We start from the raw sequence: 19364 nt of genomic DNA, 5'->3' as shown, positions 1-19364 counted from the left end.
CTGACCTACATAAAATAGAATAGAAAATGGGAGTTTTGGCTTTAAAAAAATTACTTCTAACATAGTTTATGATTACAAAACAACCAGACAGAAAGCAGTCTGGGGGAAAAAATCTGTTTCATCACCGGAGTGAACAAACACAATTAAAATGCTAAAAACATGAAGTCTTATGAAAGTGAACAGAACAAGGACTTTTCTTTTTAATGGTGATTGGATGAATTACAGCCACCTAAACTCCAGGAATCTCTTGAGACTCAGTATCCCCTCAGCATCAGCTGCAGGCAAAAGAAAAAGAGCTGGCTAATTTGAAATCAATCATTAATATTCATTTTTTATCTTGCTACAGCTGGAGCGACTGTTGTCTGTCATCTTTACTTTCCACATGGCAAGCATTTCCTTTGAAGAAAGCAGGATTGGCAAGCTTCCCTCACTCACTTGCTCATTCATTCATTCATTTTCCTCTTAAAAGAGGGGAAAAAAAATCCCTAGAGTTCTCTTCAGGGGACTTTTGAGTAATCTAAGCTGAGACAATTGAAATCCATTTGTTGTTACTGTACAATATTTTTTTCTTTTTTCAGCCACGTGGGTATTCTCAGCAAAGGAGTCCTTTTTATTGATTATACTGCAAGTAATGGAGTTTTTAAAAAGTAAAACCATAGAATAATTTTTGCCATCAAGTTCAATGAAAAAGATATCTAGAATTAATAGACAGGAAAAAAAGTGAGCAAAATGTAGTCGCTTTCTTTTAAGACGTGGTAGTCGATGGAAAGTCAATTTCCATGTTGTTCCCTTTGTTTATCACAACAAGATGTGGAAACCTACCCAGCCATCCATGTTCCTGCTCTAAGAATGCAGAGACAAGGTGACAGCATGTAGAAGTAAAGTACTAAGAGCATTTTAAAGCTGAGGGCAAACCACATTTACTAACTCTTGGTGTTTTTCTCCTTATAGCTACCAGCGTCCATTTATAATAGATGAACATTTTTTTTTCATTTTTTTAACCAAATCATATTTTTTATTATCAAGTTCACCTTTAATATACACTTTCTATTTGAAAATGGAAAAAATATCCATTATCCTGCCACATTTATATAATCATATTAAGCATTTGGATTTTTTCACATTAATTTTTGAAATTAATTTCCATTAACCCTGTATTTCCCCAGGAGGAATGGGTCGGTCTTCACTAATTCAGTGTTACCACACTTTTATAAAACGTAACTACTGAAAATAGTGAGAATTGACTGTATTTGTATACTTTGCTTAAAAACCTTTAAAACCTCTTCATTATTACAGAGTTTATATTCCTAAACTTGACATTCAAGGCACAAACCTTTATGCCCTAAATGAATTCTTTAGCCTTATCTTTGACGTATCTCTGGTGTGAACTTTTGCTGCCAAGAAAGATTCACTGCGATTGTAAGAGACAGCTGGTTGAAATAAACACCTTTACCTCTGCCAGCAGAAGGCTATCTGGTGGGGAAAACAAATTTTGCTTTAAGTTAAAATACGACAGCAAAAAGGCCCTTAATCCTCAGGCACCTAGAGAAAGGCTCTTGCTCGTTTACACCTCTTGGCAGCATGTCATCAGGGTCACTGTTTCTAGAAACCTATTTTGTTGTTACCATGTTACTGCTTCATTCACAGGTGTGTAGCCAAGTTGGGCTATAGTCATCCCCATCGCTGTGAGCTCCTAGCAGTGATGTTAACTCTGACACACTCTGAGAGCGTGCTGTTTCTTGAAGCCAGAAACACTTCCAGCAAACATAACCAAAGAGTGACATCACAGAGCACAGCCTTTATGGGTGAGCACAAATCTTTTAAAGCAGTTTTCAGAGGTTTCTGGCACTAACAATTACAGATCATGGGACTTGGACCCCATGTTCAGCTCCAGGTAGATTTCTTGCTGTAATGTCAAGCTTCTCCATTTCCCCAACCCATCCAGAGTTTGAGGTGTCTTTACAGTCCGCGTGACAGTGTTGGGGGAAATACAAAGGGCAGGGTCCCACATTCGCCTCTCCGCTGACAACAATGCAGAGGAGGCATCTGTGTGCCAAGTAGCACAGCCATCCAGGGGCTCCAGGCAGTGACCAGCAACAAGGTCACCAGCATCCCCAGTAAGAACGAGAGAAGCAACTGCAGTGTGGAACAGGCTCAGAGCAGATGTGAGGTGATGTCCCTTCCCCCAGATACTTTCAAGGGAGGCTAAGAGGAGGATTTGCCCAGCTAAACAGAGAACTCTGTTTTGGGGGTTGTATGGATTGTTGCATGTTAATTTTTCAACCTTTCTGTAAATGAAAGAAAGACAAAGGAGAAGGGTGAATATATCTAATGAAAAAGCACCCAGGAGTGAAACAGTGATGGTGTCCTAGGGACTTCTGTGTCATTTTGCTCAGTAAGAGGTCTCTTGTTTATATTTTCATGCCTTCCTCTTTTGTGAGTGATCTGTGCTTCCCCAAAACCCTATGAGGAGAAGAAATGGAGCAAAGGGAGCCCTGACTCTGGGCTTCAAAAGTCAGCTGCCGGGCCTCCCTGGTGGCGCAGTGGTTGAGAGTCCGCCTGCCGATGCAGGGGACGCGGGTTCGTGCCCCGGTCTGGGAGGATCCCATGTGCCGCGGAGCGGCTGGGCCCGTGAGCCGTGGCCGCTGGGCCTGCGCGTCCGGAGCCTGTGCTCCGCAACGGGAGGGGCCACAACAGTGAGAGGCCCGCATACCGCAAAAAGGAAAAAAAAAAAAAAAAAAAAAAAAGTCAGCTGCTGCCGCCACCGCTGCTCCTATCGTGTAATTTGCCCCTTGGCTGCCTCTCACGGGCACTTTCAGAAGCACTGTGTGTGTGTATGTGTGTGTGTGTGTGTGTGTGCACATTTATGCATGCATGGGGTGCATGCCACTTTTACTCATCTTTGGGCTGGGGAGCCTTAGGGAATCAGAGTCCAACAGTCACAGTTTACAATGAAAGGATGAGGACTTGCCACATCACCTTGTGGCTGGAGGACAGGGACTGGACCAGCCCCCTAATTCTGATACCATGAACTCTTAGGTCTAGCCTTCGGGCTCTGCTTCTGGTTCCTACCTTTGCCTCTCCTGGCCTCCTGGCAAGAACTCTGGACTGATGCAAAACCCAAGCATGGAACTCTTTCAGTTTCCTGCTCTGTGTGGCTTTTCTGACTGAATTCAGAGTCTGGCTTTATAGACCTTGCAATCTGTGTTAGAAGCTCCACTACTGGCCTCTCTAGAGGAAGGAAGAACACTGGCTACTTCATTTTCCTCCAAAGCCTCCCAACTGCTTACCTCGTAAGTGGTGACTTCCCTCTCTCCAGCCCACCGCCTCTCACCCCACCAGCACACAGCTCCCCTGCATCTCCTTGGTCATGACTGGCCCTGACCGGCCCAGCCCAGGAAGAGCCTTCCCACATGTTACTCTCAACCACTTTTATTCTTGCAACATTCTAACCATTCACATGGTAATATATTTAGTTATATCTAGTTACCACGTATTTGTGTGTGAGGGCACAACGAAAAGTGTAAGGTGCACCAATTAATCCTTCAAGAAGCCTAAGATACTGCTGTTTTAAAAATAGGAAAACTGATGTGTGGAAGGGTTAAGAGTTTTGCCCAAAGCCATAAAGCTAGTAAATTGTAGAATCCGAACTTGGACTTATCTCTCCTTGATTCCCAGGCCTACATGCTTAACTCCACATCAGGCCACCTTCCCGTGAGGAGTCTCACAGTCTTCACCCTAAAGATGTTCCTCTGGTTCTGAACTTACTTCCCAACAACTTCCAGACAAACCCCTACACTTTGAAGCTTGATCTCACAATTCATGTTAACGCACAACTTGGTTTTTTTCCCTTACCTATATGTCGTTGTCAAAGGGCAATTTTTTAAAGGGTAAAATCATGACTCTTATGTAATTATAAAATGAATACAGGGCTTTCCTGGTGGCGCAGTGGTTGAGAATCTGCCTGCCAATGCAGGGGACACGGGTTCAAGCCCTGGTCTGGGAAGATCCCACATGCCGTGGAGCAACTAGGCCCATGAGCCACAACTACTGAGCCTGCGCGTCTGGAGCCTGTGCTCCGCAACGAGAGGCCACGATAGTGAGAGGCCCACGCACTGCGATGAAGAGTGGCCCCCGCTTGCCACAATTAGAGAAAGCCCTCACACAGAAACGAAGACCCAACACAGCAAAAATAGATTACTTAATTAATAAAATCCTACCCCCAACATCTTCAAAAAAAAAATGAATACAAGTAAAAGCTTTTATTTGACTAATTAACCAAAGATGGAACCAGTAAGATATTACAACTAGTTCAAAGGAGAATTCAAAGTACCATACATATATAGGCAATCTGAAATGCTGAAATGAATTTAATCTGCCTGCAAAACTGGTCAAGATCCACCAGGTGATAATGAATTACATCTGACACCGGTCATTTGCATTTCTGTGGACACCAGTCATTTTCACTATCATCATTTTCTACAACCTAGAATACAAAATACCTCAAAGACCATGAAAGGTGGAGATAAGCTGGAAGAGCGGGCTACACGAGACAGAGGTCATTTTTACCCATTTCAAGGTCTTCTGCATTTTTCCTGGAATCCTGAACATAATATTTTATTATATGACTGTATTATAATGTAATCACTCTCTATACACGTGTGCGCACACACACACACACACACATACACACACAAATAGGTCTAGATTCAAGTTGTGGAGAAAAGTTTTCTCTTCAGAATGAATATAATAGAATCACCTGGTTCTCTGGCCCTCTTGTAGTAGTGTCTATTAGATAAGCATTCCACAACCAACCATGTATTATTCCCAAAGAATTCCCCAATATCATAGGATAGTAACTTTTTTCCCCCAAACAGTGTCATGAACCGATTGTACTAGACAGTCACCTCTTATCTTTAATGCTGTCATGCTCATATGGCAGTAAATCATAGGATATTCACAAAGACAGGGCATTTTTTTTTTTTTTTTTTTTTTTTTTTTTTTTTTTTGCTGTACGCGGGCCTCTCACTGTTGTGGCCTCTCCCGTTGCGGAGCACAGGCTCCGGACGCGCAGGCTCCGGACGCGCAGGCTCAGCGGCCATGGCTCACGGGCCCAGCCGCTCCGCGGCATATGGGATCCTCCCAGACCGGGGCACGAACCCGTATCCCCTGCATCGGCAGGCGGACTCTCAACCACTGCGCCACCAGGGAGGCCCAAGACAGGGCATTTTGAAGCCCTAATTAAATATCTTGACTAGGAACCTGCCTTTGCTTTAATAGAACATCCCAGCATGAAACAAATAGCTACCAAAAATACTTCCTAAAGGAGGATATGGTTCTACCTCTAAGAAACCACCAACTTCTTCCTTCCCCAGACACCTGTTTCCTGCCTTGAGAATTTAGGCCCTTTTGGTCACTAGTAAAGCACACTTGCTGCATAGGGATCTGCCCGAAAAAAGGAAAAAGCAAAAACCAAGACGCCACCACAGCTTTTCAGGAGTGATTTGGCAACTGGGGCTCAAGATCTGAGTTGCTGCAGGGTCTAAATCATCGTCTTGCCTCCTGAGGGAAGCAAGTCTTAGACAAGAAGTGCAACTGCTTTATTTGGGAAGTGCAGGAAATACTCGTGTGGGGAGTAGGGAAGAGGATAGAGCTGCAGGCAGGCAACAAAGGATGTGCGATGAAGCACTATCACAGAGGGTGACTAAAGCTTCACCTTGTGGTACAATGGGGCCAAACACAAACCCAGATCTACGCAAGCCAAGAGGTGACTGAGCTGGGGTAGTACTTATAGAGCAACTCCTGTGAGCCCCTGATTGAGGACTGGTCCTAAGAGGTGCTAATTCACTCGTACTTCTAGCCTGCTACAGGTTCTAGAAATAGATCTTTAGGATGGGAGACAAGGACACTGGCGGCTGGCGTCAGTCAGAGCCGCTGAAGGGCTGGCAGGGAGACGGGGGAGGGGAGGAGTGGGCAGATACTGCTAATACCTACTCACCACAGCTGAGGAAGGATGGTCTCTCCAGTGGTCAGTGTTAATGTGCTTCGGCCTCTCTCTTGGTCTCTGCTTCCTTGCTTTTCCTCCTGCTACCATATTTCCTAGTAGCAGAAAGAGAGAGCATGCACCGTGCTGGTGTAGAGCTTATCGCCTTGAGTTGGCTCACAGGCCACTGGTCAGCCTCTGGATCGGTTGTCCTAGGATCAGGTACATACTCCTGGCTCCTGTTTCTGAGCGCAACAGAGTCAAGTGACATACAGCAGGACCACTTGCGCTACAGACTAACCTAGGGGCTGGGAGCAGGACGGCTTCCCGCTGCAAGCCGACGTCACGCACATTCTGTTCTGACACAGGTGATGGCAGAGTTACGCCTCTGATGGTTGTCTACACTTACATCCACCTCACCTGGGGAACCAGCGAGGCTTTAGTCATTAGAATCCCCAACCTGAAGCTGTGGTTTTTCGTATATATGTCTCCCCTTAGAATTTAGTGTGTTCCTTTGCTCACCTTAATTTAACATTTACACTGTACTTTACCTCTCACCCTTTCTATCTTCTGATCTGACTGTTTTCATGAACAGAAGCCTGACGTACGTGCAGTAGGATTTCACTGTACCAGGAATTGCTGTCGTTCTCGGTTTCGAGGCACACACTGCATTTGAATCTGGGAACCCTGTGCTCTCACTGAACTCCTGACTCCCATCCTCATGTTCTCTGAGAGCACCCCCCCTCCAGTTACACCTTCTCGTTGCCATATTTGCTTTATAGCCTTCAGCAGTCTCTACAATTTAAATTTTTTTTAACCATTAATCTCCTGACTTCCCACATAAACTTCATGAGGGCAGATGCCAGGATGAGGTGATCAAATTAATAGCTGTTGAATGAATTTATCACTAAAGCAAGGACCTTAAGGTTTTTTCCTAGGAAAGGGCATGGGGGATCAGTTTGGACTGATCCAGTGGCATCTGTGGCTTGGTCCCTATTGTGACTAAGACGAATTCTGGGGTGGTGGACTGGCCAGAGGCAGCATGGAATCATCAGGCAGAACTGAAGTTGTGGCCTGGGTCTCATCAACATGGCTCAGATCAGCAGAGTCCCTCCTTGGAGAAGGAAAGCTTATCAGGAACCAATAGGCAGGACTGGCAGGTTAGGGACACGTGAGACGGACAGTGAGCCACAGGGAAACATCTGGCAACCATCAGGGCGAAGGGCACAGGATAGCGCATTAGAGGGCAAGACCTGCATCCTGGATGCACTGAGGAGGCCTTGCCGTGGGCCAGCCCTGGATGATGAAAATTCCAAGTTAGGGAAGGAATTCACAGCAGCCACATTGCTGACGGCAGCCACCCCACCGCAGCCCACACTGGGCATGCCACAGCTCTCGCAAGGCCAAAATAAACAGCTGCAGAAAATGATTCTCCAGGAGATCTTGACTATACTGTCCTTCTGGAGATGCTTATAGAGGTCTGCACTCATTGTCAGTGCCAAGAACCAGCACTTACACTTATCATTTGTATTCTGGTCTTCCTTTCATTTCTGATGTTGGAAATTTACATTGGGCATTAATTTTTTTTTAATTTTAAGTAGAAAAACTAAGTATAACATCAATATTTCCCATCCTGGCCACCCTGTACCTAAACAGCAAATCCAACAACACGTCAGAGGAGAATATTAAACGGCACTCAACCTTTATGTCATTCATGAAAGATATCCTTTGAAAAAACTGGATAAATGAGAACAACTTGCTGTAGAAAATGTGCCTATAAAGGCTTGAGACTGCTGTTAATAGGCTAAGTAGCTTTCAAATCGAAGGCAGTGTAGGCAGAGGCTGATTATATCCAAGTGTGAGAACAGTACAACACTTTCAGAAAGGCAGGACAGTTAATTAATGACTAGTCTTCGAACTCATAAAAACGACACACTCACTGACATGGTCCTATGTCAGTAAATGTATGGAGAAGAAATAGATTTCTGTGGTATATTAAGAAAAAAGTTTTATTTGAAGCTTCAGTGTAAATGGAATTTCTAAATTGTAAGAGGGCATACATTTGCAAGAGGAGAAAAATCCAGATGTTCAAGGCCCTGGATCAGGATGTGAAGTATGTGTCACACTGACACATTCACTGAATAAAAGAAAGTCTCTAGGGCAGATTATTTAAAGAAGAGTGACAGCAAAGAATTCCTAAAACTATCAAGAATTGTCTCTCTCTTTTTAATGAGTGCACACCTATAAATTCCTTTGTTAGTTTTCAGTGCACATTATTCTTTTTATTCAAACCCATAATAATGACAGTCTGAAATAATGCTCTTTAAGTTAAATATAGAGCTTCAAAACAAGGGGCTGCTATTCAACCTCATAAAGCCCTCTGACCACAGATCTCTGCCTGAACATTCTCCTAGTCCATCTATATTAGCATATCTGCACTATATCACCCTCATTAGGAAATTCTTTCATTCATTTAACGAGGTATTGACAGCCTACTCTGTGCTAGGCATTGTTCTTACAGGGACATCAAGAACACAACTGACAAAAATCCCTGGGGGCATGGTGGGGAGGAGGCAGATAACACACAATGGACTTGAGGATAAGTAACGTGCTATGCAAGGTGGTGATGCGTGCTCTGGAAATTCGGCTTCCAGGAGCTGATTGTGGCATCTCTTCTCCAACTCCATGTTCATCAGCATCAATTCAGTGACATCACATTGGTAACTTGAAACGGCAAAGTATTCGCACCGTGGAAATTTGCAGATCTTACAAAGTGCAGCTTCTTTTTCTCAAATAGGCAGCTGATAAACTTTTACCAGCATACCGCTGGCGTGATTTTAGATCAAACATTGACATTTGAGCAAAGACATGAATGAGGTGAGGGAGTCAGCCTTCAGCCATATGTCATCTAGGAGAAGAGCATTTGAGGCCATGGAACAGCCACTGCAAAGGCCCGAAGTAAGGAGCAGGCTGGGGGTGTCCTAGCAAGAGCAAGAGCAAGAGTCCAGTGGACAGAGCAGAGAAAGTGAGAGACAAGGAGAGTGGTAAAAATGCGCTGGGCCAGGTAACTTTAGAGCAGATTGTGGAGGATGCTGTAGGCCACTGGGGGGGCTCTGGCTTTTACTCTGAGTGTGATGGAAAGCTATTAGAGGTTTTAGAAGAGAGGAATGTGGGATCTAATGTGCTTTTTTTTTTCCATTTATTTAATTTATTTATTTGTGGCTGCATTGGGTCTTTGTTGCAGCGTGCGGGCTTAGTTGCTCCGCGGCATGTGGGATCTTCTTGGACCAGGGCTCGAACCCGTGTCCCCTGCATTGGCAGGTGGATTCTCAACCACTGCGCCACCAGGGAAGCCCCTAATGTACTTTTAAAAGGACCACTTTGGGATGTTGAGAATAGATTAAGTTGGGGGAAGTTGATGGGAAGTTGATGGGAAGTGAAAAGGTACAAGCAAGGCAAAACTATTCTAGATATTGTAGTCTATTTACCTAGGTGAAATGTGATGGCTCAGAGTAACAGTAACAGATTTAGTGAGAAATGGCTGGATTCTAGATATATTTTGAAAGCACCTACAGGAGGTGCCAATTGATTGAACATGCAGTGTCAGAGAAAGGAGTAAAGGCTGACACTAAGACTTTTGGTTTGAACAAATGGAAGGATGGATTTGACATCCCTTGAGAAGTAGGAGACTCTGGGTGGAGCAGATGCAGGGGAAGGGAAGGGCGGGACAATCAGAAGGTCAGTTCTGGACAAACTGAACTTCAGATATCCATTATGTTGAGTAGGAGATGGATGTATGAGTCTGAATTTTAGGAGACTGTTCTAGCCTGGAGATATAGATTTGGAAGGCATAGATGGCATTTAAAGGCTTAGAACAAGATAGTAATGCCAAGGAGTGAGCATAGACAGTGAAGAGACAAAGAACAAGGATTCAGCGTTAAGATACTCCAGGGTTAAAAGGTCATGGGAAAGAGGAGGACCAATAAAAAAGAGTTAGGAATGAGCAGCCAGAGACAAAGGAGAAAAGCCAAGGGTGTGGCGCCCTAGAAGCCAAGTGAAGAAATTGTGTCAGGCAGCAGGAAGTGATCAGCTGTGTCTAATGCTGCTGATAGCTCTGGTAAAATGAGAACTGAGAATTGATCACTCTATTTAGCAAAATGGAGGTCACTGGTGACCTTGACCAGCGTGGTTTCAGTGGAGGTCCATGAAGCGAAGCCTCATTGGAGTGGGTTTAGTAGAGAACGGGAGGAGGGAAATTTGAGACAGTGAGTATAAGAGACTCTTTTAAGGATGTCCTCTGCAAAGTAGAGCAGAGAAATGGGGCGGAAGCCGACAGGGGAATTGAGATTAAGAGTAGGGCTTTGTTTTGTTTGGTTTAAAGATGAGAGAAATAACGGCAAGTTTGTACGGTGATGGGAATGAGCCAGTAGAGAAACTTCAGTGGAGGGGAACTTTAGTCCCTCAACCTTTCTCTTCCTCCCTGCCTGGTTTCATTTCCCTCCTTGCTTCATTTCCCTTGTTAGCCAGCCTGGTCCCATGACTGGCTATTTCTATTATGCTTTTACTAACCCCCTACAATGCATCCCTTTTGTTACTCCTTCCTTCCTAAGCCCACCATTTTCTTTCTTCTCCAGAGCTCTTGGGTTGCCAGTTGGCTTTACTACAATAGTTTCATGCCACCTAACCTCACTTGAACCTGCAGAGCTGTCCAAGTATTCTTTTCTTCTTATATTCTTTCATGGTTTACTTCCTAGCAAATGACCAACAGTGTTTATTCCAATATTTTGAAAACTCTTATTCAGCATTTATTCAACCCACATTTATTGAGCAAGAAAATGTTCCAGACACTGGAGCCTGACACCCAACCCCCCACTGCTCCCTGGCCTCTTAGCAGATGACCTTTATTCCACTTTCCTGAAATGATTGATGCGAAGTTCTTCAATCTTCTCCCTCACATTCCCAACTTTAAAAGACACCCTTCCCATCATTATTTATAGAAAATAAAGTTTCCCTGCTTATCTCAAAGATTAACTCTTTCATTTTGGCCTTGATTCTGTTACCTCTTATATTTAATCACTTGTTCTATCAATTAATCTCCCTGCATCTTTTACATCATCTCCTCCCTTCTTCCCAGAGGGAACAGCTGTACTGACCTTTGAACTAAACATTCTTTTGCTTTTCTTTATGATTTTTTCACATATATACACACACATACATATATAGGTAGATACATACATACACACACATACATATATAGGTAGATATATATGTGTGTGTGTATCTTAATACAGTGTTCACTTTTGACAAACCTGGATTTCGGTTTTGGACTTTAAAATGCAAGCCTAGCTGTGTATGGAGAAGACGGTTTGCCACCCCTTGGAGAAGATTAGCTGAACAGACTCTCTGGGTTATAGTCTGGCTTCAGCTTCCCGTGTGGGGCTGTTAGTACAGAAGGTCATGAGTGAGTCCTGGAAACATGGAGTTGGGGCCCGTGGCAGGAAAATGGGCAGGGGTGGAGGCTCTGCGTTTGCTTTCTCAGCTCCTATATTAGAAGAAAACACAGAAAATTAATGAATTAAATTTCCCATTCGAGAAGTTAGCATCAAAATATACCCTGAGAAAACAGGAGGAAAGAACTAACAAAGATATGAGCAAAAACTAAGAAAACAGAAAACAAAGATACAATAAAGATAATCAATACAACCAAAGCTGTTTCTTTAAAAGGACTAATAATGTAGACAAATCCCTGGCAATATTTATTAAGAAAAAAGAGAGAAAGTAGAAATAGAGTTTGCAATGAAAAGGATATAGCAGATAAAAAAACTGAAAATATTTACAATGAAAAACTTAATGCTGAGTATTCAAACTTAGATGGAGTAGACAAATTCTTAGAAAAATGTAATTTATCCATAATATAGAAACATGTATAGTCGATATACAGTCCACATAATATACAAAAATATCTTATGTATACATGTATGTATGTATGTGAATGTGTGTATGCACATATATATAGTTTATAATATATGTATCTCAAAAAGAAACACCAGGCCGAAATACTTTTAAAAATAAGTTCTACCCAGATAGTCAAGAAAGAGGTCATCTCAATATTAAACAAGAAAATTACCTTGTGGGAGGAGGAGGGATAAATTGAATTGTGACCACACACCACAGATAAAAATAAATTCCAAGTGAACTGTAGCCCAACGTGACAAAACGTTCAAAATCGCAAGTTAACAGAAAAAAATTACCATTTCATACACATCATTTTGGCAAAAACAAAAGAAGGCTGATAATACCAAGTGTTGACTGATAAGGTGCTAATATCCAAAATATACAAAGAACTCATACAACCCTATAGTAAAAAAAAAAATCTGATTTAAAAATGGGCAGAGGACCTGAATAGACATTTTTCCAAAGAAGACATACAAATGGCCAACAAGTACATGAAAGGGCGTTGAACATCACGAATTAGCAGGGAAATGCAAATCAAAACCACAATGAGATCTCACCACATACCTTTTGGAATGACTATCATCAAGAAGACAGAGATAACAAATGGTGAGGATGTGGAGAAAAGGGAACACATGTGCACTGTTGGTGGGAATGTAAATTGGTGCACACACTGGGGAAAAGAGTATGGAGGTTCCCCCAAAATTTAAAAATAAAACTACCATATGATCCAGCAATTCCACTTCTGGGTATATATCCAAAGCAAATGAAAACAGGATCTTGAAGAGATATCTACACTCACATATTAACTGCAGCATTATTCATAATAGCCAAGGTTCAGAAACAACCTAGATGCCTATCAACAGGTGAATGTATAAAAGATGTGGTTTATATTTACAGTGAAATATTATTCAGCCACGAGAAAGAAGGAAATCCTGTCATTTGTAACAACATGGATGAAACTTGAGGGTATTATGCAAAGTGAAATAAGTCAGACAGAGTAAGACAAATTCGGCATGATATCATTTACACATGGAATCTTTTTTTTAAAAAGTCATAACTCATAGAAACAGAGTAGAAAGTGGTTGCTAGGACTGGTGGGGGGCAGGAGGTGGAGGAGATAGGGAGAGGATGGTAGAAGAGTACAAACCTTCAGCTATAAAGATGAATAAGGTCTGAGAATCTAATGTAAAACATGGTGACTATAGTTGCTGACACTACACTGTATAATTGAAATTTGCTAAGAGAATAGAACTTAAATGTTCTCATCAAAAAAAAAAAGATAAATATGTGATAAACAGGTGAGGCATTGGATGTGTTAATTAGCTAGAAGGGAGGAATCCTTTTACAAGGTATATGTATGTCAAATCACCATGACGTACACTTTAAATATCTTATAATTTTGTCAGTTATACCTCAAGAAAACTGAAATTTAAAAAATACCAAGTATTGCCAAGGATATGGCACAACAGGAATGCTCATATACTGATCCTGGGAGTGTCAACTGGTACAACGTCTTTGCAAAGTATGGAAGTGGCCAATCGCCTAAAGATTAGACATTCCATTCTTCTTCCTTGTTTACCAAACCCCAATATTTTTAGAACAGCAACGTCCTTAGGCTCAGTGTATGAATCATGTCTGGTTGGAGCCAATCATAACCATCCTATAACATTTTGCTAGATATGTTTTCCCATTTCCTTGACACCAAGAGGCTGCAACCCCATTCTGGCCAATGGGATGTAAAGGGAAGTCTGATGAAGAACTTCTGATTGCTAGGACACGAGAGTCCCTAAGGGTGGGGGTAGAGGTGGGGGGGGTTCCCTTTATTCTTCAAACATGTCCCCATCCTAAGTCAGTAGTGGCCTACACTTAGAAAAATAGGAAGGTTTTTCCTCCCTAAAAAAAAAAGAAACCCCCTTTTCTCCATACCCTTTTCTCTTGTTTGGGACACTGGAATGGGACTGTGATGCCTGGAGCTGTGGAAGCCATTTTGTGATCACGAGGTGACAATCAAGAGGGCCAAAGCCATCACACTAAGGTAGTAAGAGTTGAAGGATTGAAAGTGACTGGGTCCTTTATTGACAATGTTAGATAATTAAACCTTTATTTCACAAAAAACTGTTGGTGAGCTTTTCTGTATCCTGTAATCAAAAGCTTTCCTGATAGAACAGTTGTCTAGTAAAGTTAAAAAAAAAGCTTAAGATCCAGAATACTTTGACTCCTAAGTTTTTGCCTTAAATAGTCCTTACAAACATGCACAAAAAAACATATCCAGAGATGTTCATCTCAACATTGTTTGTAATGATGAGAAACATGAAAACAATCTAAATATTCATCAATAGGAAATATGGGTAAATAATTTGAGGGCTATTCATAAAAAAGAATACTATATAGAAATTTCAATAAATAAACTGGAGTTACATGAATCAATACACTAAATCTTAAAAGAATGTTAAGCAAAAAAAAAAAAAGCAAGTTGCAAGAGGATTTATATAGTATGTTATATTCTGAGAGAATTTCAAAACGTGGAAAGCAATATTATACGTATTTTTATAGATGAATTAATATATAACACAAATGTAAACCATGCACAGGAATGTTAAATATCAAATTCATTATAGTATGTATTTCTGGGGTGGAAGGGAAGGAAATAGTATAGAGGGGTCTCAACTCCATCTATAATGTAAAATGTAAAGTGTGCCATGAATACAAATTATTATAGAAAATGACAGGAATAAGACTTCTCAAATGGCACAAATGCTTCAGCATTTCATTACTTTATAAGTCACATCAAGTCCTCCTTGGCTTACTCCAATCCTCTTACATCAAACCTTACAGTATTTGAATTGTAAACTTTTGAGGCCTATAGTTAGTGAGAAATAGCAGACAGAATAAGTAATATATTACAGGCTCCCAGGGTAATTTTTGCTGGTATCAAAATAACTCAGTGAGCCATAAATATCACTTCAATGCTAGTCACCATTCTTTGCAAAGTGCACCAATCCCTACAACTCTGGATTTAATGTTCTCATAATCTTTTATTCCCTAAGACAAGTTGTAAAACTGTAATATCTTCATCCAATTTTCAGGAAGGCTCTGCATTTCAAACTCACAAACCTTTCCCAAGTTTGGATATTAAGGCAAATAAGAAGCTACAGGACTTCCCTGGTGGCGCAGTGGTTAAGAATCCGCCTACCAAAGCCAGGACCAGACGGCTTCACAGGTGAATTCTATCAAACATTTAGAGAAGAGCTAACACTCATCCTTCTCAAACTCTTCCAAAAAATTGGAGAGGAAGGAACACTCCCAAACTCATTCTATGAGGCCACCATCACCCTCATACCAAAACCAGACAAAGATTCTACGAAAAAAGAAAATTACAGACCAATATCACTGATGAATATAGATGCAAAAATCCTCAACAAAATACTAGCAAACAGAATCTGACAACACATTAAAAGGATCATACACCATGATAACGTGGAATTTATCCCAGGGATGCAGGGATTCTTCAATATATAAAAACCAATCAGTGTGATACACCATATTAACAAATTGAAGGATAAAAACCATATGATCATCTCAATAGATGCTGAAAAAGCTTTTGACAAAATTCAACACCCATTTACAATAAAAACTCTCCAGAAAGTGGGCATAAAGGGAACCTACCTCAACATGATAAAGACCATATATGACAAACCCACAGCAAACATCATTCTCAATGGTGAAAAACTGAAAGCATATCCTCTAAGATCAGGAACAAGACAAGGATGTCCACTCTCACCACTATTATTCAACATAGTTTTGGAAGTCCTAGCCACGGCAATCAGAGAAGAAAAAGAAATAAAAGGAATACAAATTGGAAAAGAAGAAGTAAAACTGTCACTGTTTGCAGATGACATGATACTATACATAGAGAATCCTAAAGATGCCACCAGAAAACTACTAGAGCTAATCAATGAATTTGGTAAAGTTGCAGGATACAAAATTAATACACAGAAATCTCTTGCATTCCTATACACTAATGATGAAAAATCTGAAAGAGAAATTAAGGAAACTCTCCCAGTTACCATTGCAACAAAAAGAATAAAATACCTAGGAATAAACCTACCTAGGGAGACAAAAGACCTGTATGTAGAAAACTATAAGACACTGATGAAAGAAATCAAAGATGATACAAACAGATGGAGAGATAGACCATGTTCTTGGATTGGGAGAATCAGAGTGAAGTAAGTCAGAAAGAGAAAAACAAATATCGTATATTAATGCATATATGTGGAACCTAGGAAAATGGTACAGATGAACTGGTTTGCAGGACAGAAATTGAGACACAGATGTAGAGAACAAACGTATGGACACCAAGGGGGGGAAGCGGTGGGGGGTGGGGGTGGGATGATCTAGGAGATTGGGATTGACATGTCTACACTGGTGTGTATAACATGGATGACTAATAAGAACCTGCTGTATAAAAAAATAAATTTCAAAAAATTAAAAAAAAAAGAATCTGCCTACCAATTCAGGGGACATGGGTTTGAGCCCTGGTCCGGGAGGATCCCACATGCCGTGGAGCAACTAAGCCCATGTGCCACAACTAGTGAGCCTGCACGCCGCAACTACTGAAGCTCGCGTGCCTAGAGCCCGTGCTCCACAACAACAGAAGCCACCACAATGAGAAGCCGGCGCACCACAACGAAGAGTAACTCCTGCTCGCTGCAACTAGAGAGGAGCCTGCACACAGCAACGGAGACCCAAAGCAGCCAAAAAAATAAAATAAAATAAAATAATAAGGGAGGAGGATAGATAAATAAACCTAAAAATTTTAAATTAATTAATTAAAAAAAAAAGAAGCTACAAGGGGGTACTTATCTGGCAATCCAGCAGTTAAGGCTCAGTACTTCCACTGCAAGGGGTGTGGGTTCAATCCCTGGGCTGGGAACTGAGATCCCATGTGCCGCGCAGTGTGGCCAAAAAAAAAAAAAAAAAAGAAGCTACAAGGGAATTCAAGTTTATTGGAAAAGAAAAGACATGGGAGAAAGCACTGTTTGTACTAGGCAGTCTTCATTCTACATTGAAGGCCACAGAAACATCCGATACAATTAATATTTCACTCTTTCTGGAAGATGTTTCCAAGTGTCTTAAGAGTAATATTTCTTGCATAGATTTCAAAGTGATAATTTGTAAAACCTTTTTGGACCTCTGTGTTGAAAGAATTATGCAGAAATGAGTTGTGTCAGAAGGGAACAAAGAGATTCCAAAGTTCCATGTTAGGTAAACAAGAAGGGGTCAGGGGATTTTGGATAAATGAGAACTGATCAATCTGTGAATACCCCGATTGTGAGTTCAGGACGTAGAGGATCAAAGAACCAAAGTGCTCTTCGCAACCTAGCGGGCAGGAACTGCTGGGTAAGTGACCTCGGCCACCTGCAGAGGTCTCAGAGCTGAGTGGCCCTACTCTGCCTCCTCAGGGCGAGGGACTACAAGGTCTAGCAATTCCCTGGCAGATAGGATCCCTTAAGAGCAGTGCTGACTCCAACATAGTGATTGTATTCTGGGTTAAAAGGACCATGAGCCTCCAGAACATGTACGTTATCTTTTTTTTTTTTTTTTTTTTGCGGTACGCGGGCCTCTCACTGTTGTGGCCTCTCCCGTTGCGGAGCACAGGCTCCCAACGCGCAGGCTCAGCATCCATGGCTCACGGGCCCAGCCGCTCCGCGGCATGTGGGATCTTCCCGGACCGGGGCACGAACCCGTGTCCCCTGCATCGGCAGGCGGACTCTCAACCACTGCGCCACCAGGGAAGCCCTGAGCCTCCAGAACATGGACCAGAAAATCCCAATCCCTTGAATCCAAAGGTTGGGAGGAGAGTGTTCTAGTTCAGTCCAACTGTGGCACTCCTGTTAGAAGTTTCTGCTGTGAGAGCTGACTGTCCAGGATGAGCCCATAAAGTGACAGTGGGATATCCACAGGCAAGGTCTGTGAGGCTGTTCAAGCCAGAGAATTGGAATGTAGACACCCCAGAACAAAGTGAACAAGGAAGACGGGGATGCTGAAGGAAGAGAGGACCTACAGAGAAAAAAAGATTAAGTTAGGATGAAGAGAGATAATGAAGATAAAGGCCAAAGGTCAAACGGGTAGGATGAGACAATAATGAATATAATGTACAGAATCTAAAAGGTAAATTCTGATGGGCAGGATTAGGCAGTAGAACTGAACCCTTCTGTCCTGCTCAGCAGGGCTTCCATCATCTTATGAACCAGAGTGATGGACCCAGAGCCTCGGCCTCTACCTTCAAAGCCCTTTGGCCCTACGGGCTAGAGTTACAGGCCTTTTTTTTTCTTTTTTTTTTTTTGCGGTATGCGGGCCTCTCACTGTTGTGGCCTCTCCCGTTGCGGAGCACAGGCTCCGGACGCACAGGCTCAGCGGCCATGGCTCACGGACCCAGCCGCTCCGCAGCATTTGGGATCTTCGCGGACCGGGGCACGAACTCGCGTCCCCTGCACTGGCAGGCGGACTCTCAACCACTGTGCCACCAGGGAAGCCCAGGCCTTTTTGTAGGAGTCTCATTTACAGCTCCACTCTGCCTGCATCCCCACCTGCACTATGCACAACAGCTGGCACAAGACTCCCTCTTGTTCCTAGTTACTTCGGGCGCTGACTTATCCCAGTGCATGTGTGTCTCCAGCAAGTCTGAGCTCTGTTATTTCCAACTTTCCACTTGTCCTTCCCACTTTCTCTATTCCAACAATCTGAATTCCTGGCCTTGACCTTGACCATACTGACCTCTGGTGTTTTCTCTAAAGGCCAGCCTTTGGCCCCTTCTCATTTGGGAAGGAGCTTCCTGGCAGATGCTTTGGGGTTCTACCTGCACTGCAGAATAAAACAGTGATCAGCACAGTCAAATAGAGCAGAATGTCAAAGAGAAAGAATGAGATGGAGACAACATCTTGGGTGATGTCTGAGTGAGCAGTTTCAAGAGCACAAACATGGATGGACCTGGAGGTAATTATGCTTGTGAGATAAATTAGAGAAAGACAAACACTGTATGTGTTTCACTGTATCACTTATATGTGGAATCTAAAAAAGAAAACAAATGAACGAATATAACAAAACAGAAACATGCTCACAGGTATAGAGAACAAACCAGTCGTTACCACTGAGGAGAGAGAAGTGGGGAGGAGTAAAATAGAGGTATGGGATTAAGAAGTACAGACTACTACATATAAAATAAAGAAGCTACAAGGATGTAATGTACAGAATGGGGAATATAGCCAATATTTTATAATAACTTTAAATGAAGTATAATCTATAAAAATATTGAATCACTATGTTGTACACCTGAAACTAATATAGTATTGTAAATCAACTATAGTTCAATTAAAAATAAACAAATAGCTCAGTGGTTCTCAAAAAAATAAACAAAAAAAACCTC

The 19364-nt window shown here is 42.1% G+C and overlaps 1 protein-coding gene across 1 annotated transcript in view; it reads right to left on the bottom strand.

The window, feature by feature from the left end:
- Positions 1-10872: 10872 nt before the first annotated feature.
- LOC309810975 (DNA helicase MCM9-like) overlaps positions 10873-19364 on the bottom strand; it is a 133250-nt gene continuing 124758 nt past the window's right edge. Inside the window, exon 14 of the transcript XR_014295086.1 lies at positions 10873-11525. The gene's annotated coding sequence lies outside the window, so the exon portion shown is untranslated. The remainder of the gene's footprint in view (positions 11526-19364) is intronic.

The sequence above is a fragment of the Mesoplodon mirus genome (assembly GCF_964341445.2).
Source record: "Mesoplodon mirus genome assembly, chromosome: 10".
Lineage (NCBI taxonomy): Eukaryota > Metazoa > Chordata > Mammalia > Artiodactyla > Ziphiidae > Mesoplodon > Mesoplodon mirus.
This window is presented reverse-complemented; position numbering and strand designations above follow the sequence as displayed.